Raw genomic sequence first — 9,831 nt, forward strand, 5'->3', positions numbered from 1 at the left:
TATACACGAATTGTGAACGGCACACGCAAGCACAGTCACTCATGAGTGCGCTCACATTCACTTGCACTCGTTTCAGAGGCATGAGTGCGAGTATGCGACTGGACGTGAGTGCAAGGGAGTGCTAGTGAGCGTGAGCGGACGTGAGTGCGAGTTGTAGTGTCTATTAACTGCATTTAGCCAAATGTGAGTACTCGGTTGGCAACCTGGAATAAAGTATGGGAGCTTGAGTAATGGAGTGCGTATCACTGTGTCACTCCAATCGAATAAATCAGACCGCATCCCGGTCTACGCGAACACTAAAATGGTGTCAAAAGTGTTACTTGGTCTTATGTGAGTGCCTAACCAACAGTCATTCCGTCGTATCATCCCTCGACAGCAAGCGGCAACCGGCAATCGCAGCCATGGCACATGCGCTCCCTCCCTTCCCAAGTTTCGACCTTCGCGCCACAGACGCCAACAATACTGGTCACGAATGGACCAAGTGGATAGAAAGGTTCGAGAACTTTTTTTTAGCGTGTGATATCACGGCAGGTGCACGCAAGAAAGCACTCCTCCTGCACTACGTCGGCGAGGAAGTCGCTCCCTCCCCGACAGCCCTACACAAGCTGCAACAGCTACAAGCACGACCCAGACCACGCAGAGCCCATCGACGCCCGAATACGACGTCGCACGAGCGAAACTGAATGCATACTTCGCCCCGCGAGTGAACTCCACCTTTGCGATCTACAAATTTCGCCAAGCCCAGCAAAGCGTTGGTGAGCCACCGGACGCCTTCTACGCACGCCTCCGGCGGCTCTCTCACCACTGTAACTTCGAGAACGTCGATGATGAAATCCACAACCAAATAATCCTCGCCACAACGTCGTCTCGCCTTCGCAAATATGCAATGCTTCATTCCCTAACTTTACCAGACTTACTTAAACAGGGAAGAATGCTCGACGATGTCGAACGGGATGTATCTGAAATCGAAAAGAACGTCGATAGCAATGTGGCGGTGCTCGCAGTGCACAAGGAAGGACAGCACCATGGCCAACACCAAAGAAACAGCCAACAGATGCCACGACAGACCTATGCACCGCAACGACCTCGTGCCTCATCAGCAGATTGTCGCAACTGCGGTGGCAAATGGCCTCACCAAGGCGGACGACCAAGTTGTGCTGCATGGCGCAAGACATGCAAGGCATGTAACAAGATTGGTCACTTTGCACGATTTTGTCGTTCAACGAGACAAATGGTACAAGCAGTGGACTGTGACAATGGTCCGAGCAGGAATTCACAGACAGTCTGCAGTAAGAAGAGTTCTAGTACCAAAGAATGTGCTGCCACCCGTGACACCAGTTCAAGCAGTGACAAGTATGTTTTCGTTGCCATGACCTCACCTCAAACAGGCCCATCTCCAAAAGTTATTGTCACTGTCAACAATGTGCCGGTCACTTTCATAATCGACACAGGTGCAACAGTGTCAATTGTTGGCGAAAATGACTCTAAGAGCTATCGCCTAAAGGCGAAACTCCAGGAAACATTCATCAGTGTTCCCATACAAAGCAACATCTCCACTTGAACTTCTAGGCAATGTCTCTGTCACAATGAGATACAAAGATAACTGCATTGAAGAAGACATCTTTGTCATTCGAGGAAACTGTGCACCACTCTTAAGCTTCACAGCAGCATCCAACCTGGGGCTTGTTCAGATGACATACCAAGTTAATTAGCATCAAGGTGACAAGTCAATCGTGAAAGCATTTCCTAAGTTGTTTAGTGGAGTTGGGAAACTCAAAAAGCAGCACATTCATCTTTTTGTGGACGACACTGTCCCACCTGTTGCACAACCACACAGGCGTAATCCGTTTGCCTTACGTGACGCCACAGAGAAAGAACTTGAACGCCTCCTGTAAGAAGACATCATTGAGCCAGCCATAGGATCTACACCGTGGGTGTCCCCTGTGGTTATTGTGCCTAAACCGCATCAGCCTGATCAAATTCGAATCTGCATTGACATGCGTGTTGTGAACACTGCCATTCAACGTGAACAACATTTGTGCCCAACAGTGGATGACATCATTGTTGCCTTAAATGAAGCAACAATGTTCTCCAATCTTGACTTAAAGAATTGATATCATCTGTTGGAACTTGACCCTTCCTCAAGGCAACTCACCACGTTCTCAACACATGTTGGCTTGTTTCGCTACAAACGACTGAACTTCGGCATCAGCAGTGCAGCTGAAATCTTTCAGAACACCATACGCCAAATGCTCAACGGCATCCCCAATGTCCTGAATGTTAGTGATGATATTCTTGTTTTGGGGCAAACAAAACAGGAGCACGACATGTCCTTGGAAGCCATTCTGCAGCGACTCCAAGAAGCTGGATTGACACCGAATGAAAAGAAGTGTCACTTTCATCAACCTCACCTGAACTTCTTTGGACTTAATTTTTCAGCTGATGGCGTTCGTCCTGATCCTAAGAAGATAGCAGCCTCCCTACAAATCAAAACACCGGAATCACCAAAGTGAAGAGCCTGCTAGGAATGATCAACTATTCAGGCAGATTTCTGAGAAATCTTGCTGACCTCACACAGCCTTTACGTGAACTGACACTGAAGGATGTTGTATGGGAGTGGACGGATCGACAGCAAAATGCTCTTGAGAGCCTAAAGCAAGCCATGTCCGATGCCTCCACCCTTGCTTACTTTGACCCATCCAAACCGACAGAATTGGTGGTAGATGCGAGTCCACACGGAATGGGTGCTATCCTCACACAGCGTGACAGTGAATACATTGTAGTGACAGCTTATGCAAGTAGAGCGCTTACATCAGTTGAAAGTCACTACTCCCAAATTGAACGTGAGATGCTCGCAGCTGTATGGGCCATGGAGCACTTCCGTCTTTACCTTTGTGGAATCAACTTCCTTTTGCTGACTGATCACAAGCCTTTAGTGAGCACACTGGGAAACCCAAGATCGTCACCATCTGCCCGCATTGAGCGCCTTGCTCTACGCATTCAACAGTACAAGTTCGTTGTACAACACACTGCAGGAAGTAGTAACCCTTCTGAATTCTGATTACCTTTCCAGGCATCCAGTTTCCGAAACGAAAATGTGTGCCCGCATCGACAAAGTACCTAATGAGTATTTCAACTTTATCCAGCGCCACAACATCTCAAAGGTCTTTTCGGTTCAAGAAGTCGCTGATGCAACGAAAGCAGACCAGCAGCTACAGTCACTTATCAGTGCTATCCGGCACCCCACACTCACCAGCTGGGTCTCAGTTGAACTGAAGCCATTTGCATCTATAAAGACAGAACTAAGAACAACGCCCGAGGGCTTCGTCCTTCGAGGAACACGCCTACTTCTTCCCGCTACCCTGCAGAAACAAGCAGTGCTGCTTGCCCACAAGGGCCATCAAGGGATTGTCAAAACAAAACAAATGTTAAGAGAAAACGTGTGGTTCCCAGGCACGGACAAGCTCGTGCACACTTTGATTAAAAGCTGTCTACCATGTCAAGCAGCTGTTCCCCAAGCAAAGCAAGAACCACTTCCCATGACGGAACTACCCAGTGGTCCCGGGGAAGAAGTATCAGTCGACTTTTGTGGTCCCTTCCATGATGGACAGTACGCTATGGTGGTGTTAAATGACTTCTCACGATACCCAGTGGTAGAAGTCATACACTCCACAATTGCAAACTGTGTGCTTCCCTCCCTGCGACAAGTGTTTTGCCAGTTTGGAATTCCTGCACAGGTAAAAAGTGACAATGGGCCATCATTCCAAGGCAAAGAGTTTGCTGCATTCGCAGAAGAATTAGGATTTCGGCATCATCGGATCACACCTTTGTGGCCTCAAGCTAATGGCGAAGCTGAGTGGTTCATGAGAACATTGAAAAAGCATGTTCACACTAGTCAGCTTGAGAACACAGATTGGAAAGTAGAGCTCGACACTTTCCTGATGTCATACAGGTCTTCAAAACACTTGACTACAGGAAGATCACCGTATGAACTGCTGTTTGGCAGACCGATGAGAAATCTTCTGCCTTGCTATGTTGAAGCTGCTTCGGAAACGGAAGACGTAACAAAGTTGAAAACAACTGTGCTCGGAAAAAGGGCATACAACAAACAACATGCTGATTCACGAAGGCACGCTCAACCACATCGCTTCTGTGTCGGTCGAGTCCTGTGCAAGCAAGACAGACACGACAAGTTCACTTCGTACTATGATCCAGACCCTCATACCATTGTCAGCGTTCACGGATCACAAATCAAGGCATCGAGAGGAAATAGAGTAATAACGCGCAACTCAAGTTTTTTCAAAGATGCGTCTGGCCTTAAACAAGCACCAGCCAAAACATCATTTGACTGTGATGACATCATATATCCTTTACCCACCTCAGTGCCAGATCCTGCACCACCTGCATTGCACCAGAGTTCTCCAAGAGAGCGCTAGACAAAGAGAAACAGCCTCCACACCATCTTTCTGGTTTCGCAACCTGACATCGTGACTGTTCGTTCGTAGGAGACATTCGCGACTTTTCAACAGTGAACTGTTTTCCGTTTATGGTTTCCCTAATCACGTTGTGCCCGCATTCATTTCATTTTCCCCAAGGAGGGTAATGTAGTGTCTATTAACAGCATTTACCCAAATGTGAGTACTCGGTTGGCAACCTGGAATAAAGTATGGGAGCTTGAGCAATGGAGTGCGTATCACCGTGTCACTCCAATCTAATCAATCAGACCGCATCCCGGTCTACGCGAACACTAAACGAGTGTGAGTGAGTGCAAGTGATTGTGAGTGCAGGTGAGTGCTACTGCGAGTACCAGTGAGTGTGAGTGGAGGCGAGTGCGAAGGAGTGCCAGTGAGTGTGAGTGGAGGCCAGTGCGAGTGAGTAAACGGAGGTTACTGCGAGTGAGTGCCAGTGATTGTGAGTGGATGTGAGTGTGAATGGACGTGAGTGCGAGTGTCAGCGTGAGTGAGTGCCAGTGAGTGCGAGTGCCAATGAGTGCGAGTGAGTGCCAGTGATTGTGAGCGGAGGTGAGTGTCAGTGAGTGTGAGCGGAGGTGAGTGCCAGTGAGGGTCAGTGAGTGAGTGGAGGCGAGTGCGAGTGAGTGACAGAGAGTGTGACTGGAGGTGAGTGTGAGCGAAGGTGAGTGCCAGTGATTGTGAGTAGAAGTGAGTGAGTGCCAGTGAGCGTGAGTGGAGGCGAGTGCAGGCGAGTGCCAGTGAGTGTGAGCGGAGGTCAGTACGAGTGTGAGGGAGTGCGAGTGAGTGCCAGTGATTGTGAGTGGAGGTGAGTGCGATTGCCAGTGAGGGCCAGTGAGTGAGTGGAGGCGAGTGCGAGTGAGTGACAGAGAGTGTGAGCGGAGGGGAGTGCGAGTGAGTGCCAGTGATTGTGAGTGGAAGTGAGTGCAAGTGCCAGAGAGTGTGAGTGGAGGTGAGTGTGAGTGCCAGTGATTGTGAGTGCGAGTGAGTGCCTGTGTGAGCGGAGGTGAGTGCTAATGCGAGTGAGGGCCAGTGAGTGTGAGTGGAGATGAGTGCGAGCGCCAGTGAGTGCGAGTGGAGGAGAGTGCGAGTGAGTGCCAGTAGTATTGTGAGTGGAGATGAGTGCGAGTGAGTGCGAAGTGAGCGCTTGTGAGTGTGAATGGAGGTGAGCGTGAACGTGAGTGTGGGGCCAGGAAAAATTATGGTGAGTGAGTGTGAGTGAGTGACTGCCGACCTATGGTCAACAGAGACAAACATTCCCCATTAATAAAAAAAGTACGATCACGTGCGAACGAGCAATAGCCTAAGTAGCGTGAAAGTTTCGATCATTACAGGAAGCTCAGACGTAAGCTAGATCTTACCATCATAATAACATGCATCCGACCACGTGCAAACCACTCCAAGTTTCGTTATCCCAAGAAACTTGCACGGCAATTTTTGACACGGATATAGGCTACCCAAGGACCGCGAGCGGCGCCACTGCTCCTGACGGGTAGCGCCATCTGTGGCAGAAAAAGTCGAAACTGGGAATATCCACTGCGCATTTCTGCTGCGCCGCGCTGCAGCCGCTCGCTTTTTGTGCACGTCCAGGGCCCTCTCCTCGCTTTGCACGTGCGGCGCGTCACAATGTATCGCCTTCAGTGCGGCTTCAAAAAGATCGGCCAGCTATTTTAGGAAAGCCAACTTGTTAAAAGGAGAAAAGCTCGTCAGTCACGTAAACTCTGTGGAGCAGACAATCAACGGCAACGAGGCACAGCTCAATGCAAAATGTATTTCCCAAGTAAGCGACAAAATCGTGCACGACGTGTACCTCGAGGTGAGGGTCATTCTGTCATATGTTAAAAATACTGATTGTCTATACACACTGCGAAATGAAGCCGCGCACTCTCGATGTTTTTCGTAGTCGAATATGAAGCGTATGCTTTAGTTGTTTTGATATGGCAGCCTTACAGATGTTGTCGTCTACTGTCGGGGTCGAACGTTTGCGGCGTGCGAAAAAAAAATAATTGTACGGCCATGGCATCCCACTGAAAAGCCTGGGAATATACAACACTTGTGCTTCGCCCGTTGGAGGATCACCCACTGACTTGGTGGCGAGGCAGCTGAAATTTAAGCACTGCGAAGCTAGTTGAACTGCTCACCTCGTTGATTTCGGCGGTCGCGTCATGCCTGCACTCGAGTTTTGTGAAAGTAGCGGTTTTACAGGCGCATAAAACCTGCTGCGCGAACGCGGTTCAGTGTGAGTGATGCATAATTAAAGGCGCGATATGGTATCGTGCGCGTGATGCGCTCGCGTAATTAGCGCGCTAGTGAACGCACACTCGAAACACTGTGCTGAATGTTTATATTAGTAAACGTAAGCATATTATGTTGCCTTTATTTTCGCTTTATATGGCAGCCTGGAGTATTGTGGCGGAGGTGCAAACTTGTAGTTAGCTTTGGAAATGCGCACCATGCCATGTTGCTGAATATTTGTAGAGGGAAGTTGGGAAGGCAGCTGCATTTGAAAAGTAGTGGCAAATGGCTTCACTGTCTCACCCTTATTTTCATTCTTTCATAGCTGCAGTGGTCGTGCCATGAAAAGAGGAATTCTTGCTTTCGAGAAGGAGATGCACCTGCAAAGCTGGCATTACGGCTCAGTGCAAGCACGCAGCTGCGGTGTGCATTTACGTCAACAATAAAGAAGTAAATTCATGCATCAGCCAGCCACAGAAATGGGGCAAGCCAAGCGGAAAGCCGAAGAGACGCCTAGAACAAGATGTCTCGGACCTTTTCCCAAATTAGTTAGAAAAACATTCATGCTGTAGAATGCACTGCTTCAGTGAAGTAACTGTGCCAGTACTCAAGGTACGAGAATTATGGGCTCGTTACGACACACCCGCCCACGACACAGCAGTACTTCGGACCGCGCTTTCGCTTCGGTGGGGCCGCTTTTGCCATTGTGGAAACTCAACTTCGCGCAAGAAGCCTTTTGACAACGTTCCCAGCTGGCGGCGCGACGCGCCAGTGCCCCGGCTCGACTGAATAGCGCGGTCGCGCACGTGCAGTGGCCGCCTGCAAACTGGTTGCGCCTGGCGGCGCGGGCGCCGTCTATCCCCAGTTTTGCACTGCTCGCTCGCTGGGGCAGCAGTGCGCGCTGTCGTCGCGCGCCCAAACTTGAGCTTGGGTTCCCTATAGCAGCCGTAACGACAAGTGTCGTAAAATTCAATAGCACGGCCGGCCAATTAACCATCACGTGCATCAAGTGCTCCGATCATTATAGCTGTTCCATCATCTACAAAACCACGATTTCCACGTTTAATAAGAATCCCATTCTTCTCCGTAACGCCCTACGTGGTATTCAGAGTATTGAAATAAAAAAATATATAAATAAATAAATTATTTAAAACAAGTTCACTTAATCCCTCCTCACGCAGTTTTACGATTTCTATCACGACGGTTAGGCCAACAAAACGCCACTGGCAGACGAAGCTCAAACGACTTGGTTACTCACAACGAGCGCGTGACAGAAAGTAGCAACTCAAACAAACTTTCATATTAAAACATGCTACCACATGCTAATCAACGCAAGCGTTTTGAGCGTTACAGAGCTAAGGCGTGGAGTCGACCTTAACTTCGTGCTAGCATGCACTCGTTCGCCTGTAAATAAGCAGAAGTCTAACAAGTCACGCAAAGGTTTCGTTATTCCGACAGAGTGCACGACACTGGTTGACAAAAACAAATACAAAACCTTAAGACACGCCTGGTTAAATTCAGCAGCGCAACCGGCCATGCCGTGCAGCAAGGTCTCCGATCACGATATAAATGCCATCAAAAGTTATGGTGTTCCAAATGTACGCAGTTTTACGATTACTTTCGTAATCGCGGTTGCCCTAACAAAAACGCCAACAGCACAGATGCGAAGTTTATGCGACACGGCTACCATTACGAGCCCGTGAGAGAAACATTTAACTTCGAGAAAAACTTTCACTGGTACGCACTAAAAAAAATACGACCACGTGCGAACGAGCAATGAAGTCAGCGCCAACGTTTCAGTCGTCACGTGCAGCTGAGGAGCAAACTTCACTTGATGTCACCACCAGCATCCATTCACATGTAAGTAAGCAGAAGTCTAACAAGACTCCGAAGGGTTTCGATATTCCTAGAATCACATACAGCCCTGTTTGGCAGGAGCAATATACCAGCCCTAAAGAGAGATGCGGTAAAATTCAGCAGCGCGGCTGGTCATAATACGTAGCGTGTGCTCCTACCGTAATACAAATGCATATAAAGTTCAGTTATTCCAACCTTACGCAGTTGCGCGATTGCGATAGTACAAAAAACATACAAACAAAACACAAACGTACAAGCGAGAGTACAAACAAAACACAAACGAAACTTAAGCGATGCTATACCGGAAAGTACGTGTCGGGAATTATTATATTATTATTCGCCACTGTTCACGAAAGACAACGGTAACTCTCGCGGGCACATTCTGTGGACTGCATGGTAGTTAGCGGTTCTAAAGTTTCGTATTCAGAATTTTGTTTTTTCGGCGCATTTTAGCGCTGCACAGAAAAATTATAACACAGAGTAAGCTCGGAAGTTTCCAGAAAAGCAGTACGATGTGACCAAACGCATCACAATGGATGATCAATCGCCGAATAGTGTTACCGTGGCCACAAACCATGGCGACGTACGACGCCTGGCATTCGATTATGCGCAGACACGACGATACTTTAGTGCAGAAGGTTGTAGGGCTGCTAATATAAAAACACTGACTCCAGGAACTGAAACTTACCTCTTGATAGGCGTAAGATGTACAGGTACCGCGGAAACGGAGCTCCAAAGCGCACAAGGAAAACGTTTTCCGGAACAGACAAACGTCCACGCTGGAACTCATGAGCACATGACATGACCACCACGTCCAAAGAAAACGCGCAGCCTGAGCGCGAGGCGCACCAAATAGGAAACATGACCGCAAGAAGCGCGAAGAGGTCCAATAAAACGGCGGCGTTAAGTCATGTGACCGACTACGCGCAAATCAGCGCAAGACATATGCGCAACAGAAAGTGGCAATTCGACTGCGTGTAGGCACTCACTGCTCTCTTCTAGGGCAGGGGTCGCAGTATACTAGGCTTTCTCGACACGTTCGAAGAGCGCAGGACAGCTTGAGCGATTGATTCGGTTACGCCTTGTGGTAGGTGGTAATGCCCAGCTGAGCCGGTGCTCTGCCTACCGCTGTGCGACGTTTCCTCCCGATATGCTTGTGCAGTTTCGGTCGTTCATCGCAACTTCTCCACTTATCGTCTTCATTGGAAGCATGATCCTGAGTGTGGCAGCTTCATGTTACTGGCTGACATGTCTTTTTGGAAGAGCGTGC

The 9,831-nt window shown here is 48.8% G+C and overlaps 1 pseudogene; it reads left to right on the top strand.

The window, feature by feature from the left end:
• Positions 1–401: 401 nt before the first annotated feature.
• LOC135906023 (uncharacterized) lies at positions 402–1,188 on the top strand (annotated as a pseudogene).
• Positions 1,189–9,831: the final 8,643 nt, after the last annotated feature.

This window comes from Dermacentor albipictus, chromosome 1, assembly GCF_038994185.2.
Source record: "Dermacentor albipictus isolate Rhodes 1998 colony chromosome 1, USDA_Dalb.pri_finalv2, whole genome shotgun sequence".
NCBI lineage: Eukaryota > Metazoa > Arthropoda > Arachnida > Ixodida > Ixodidae > Dermacentor > Dermacentor albipictus.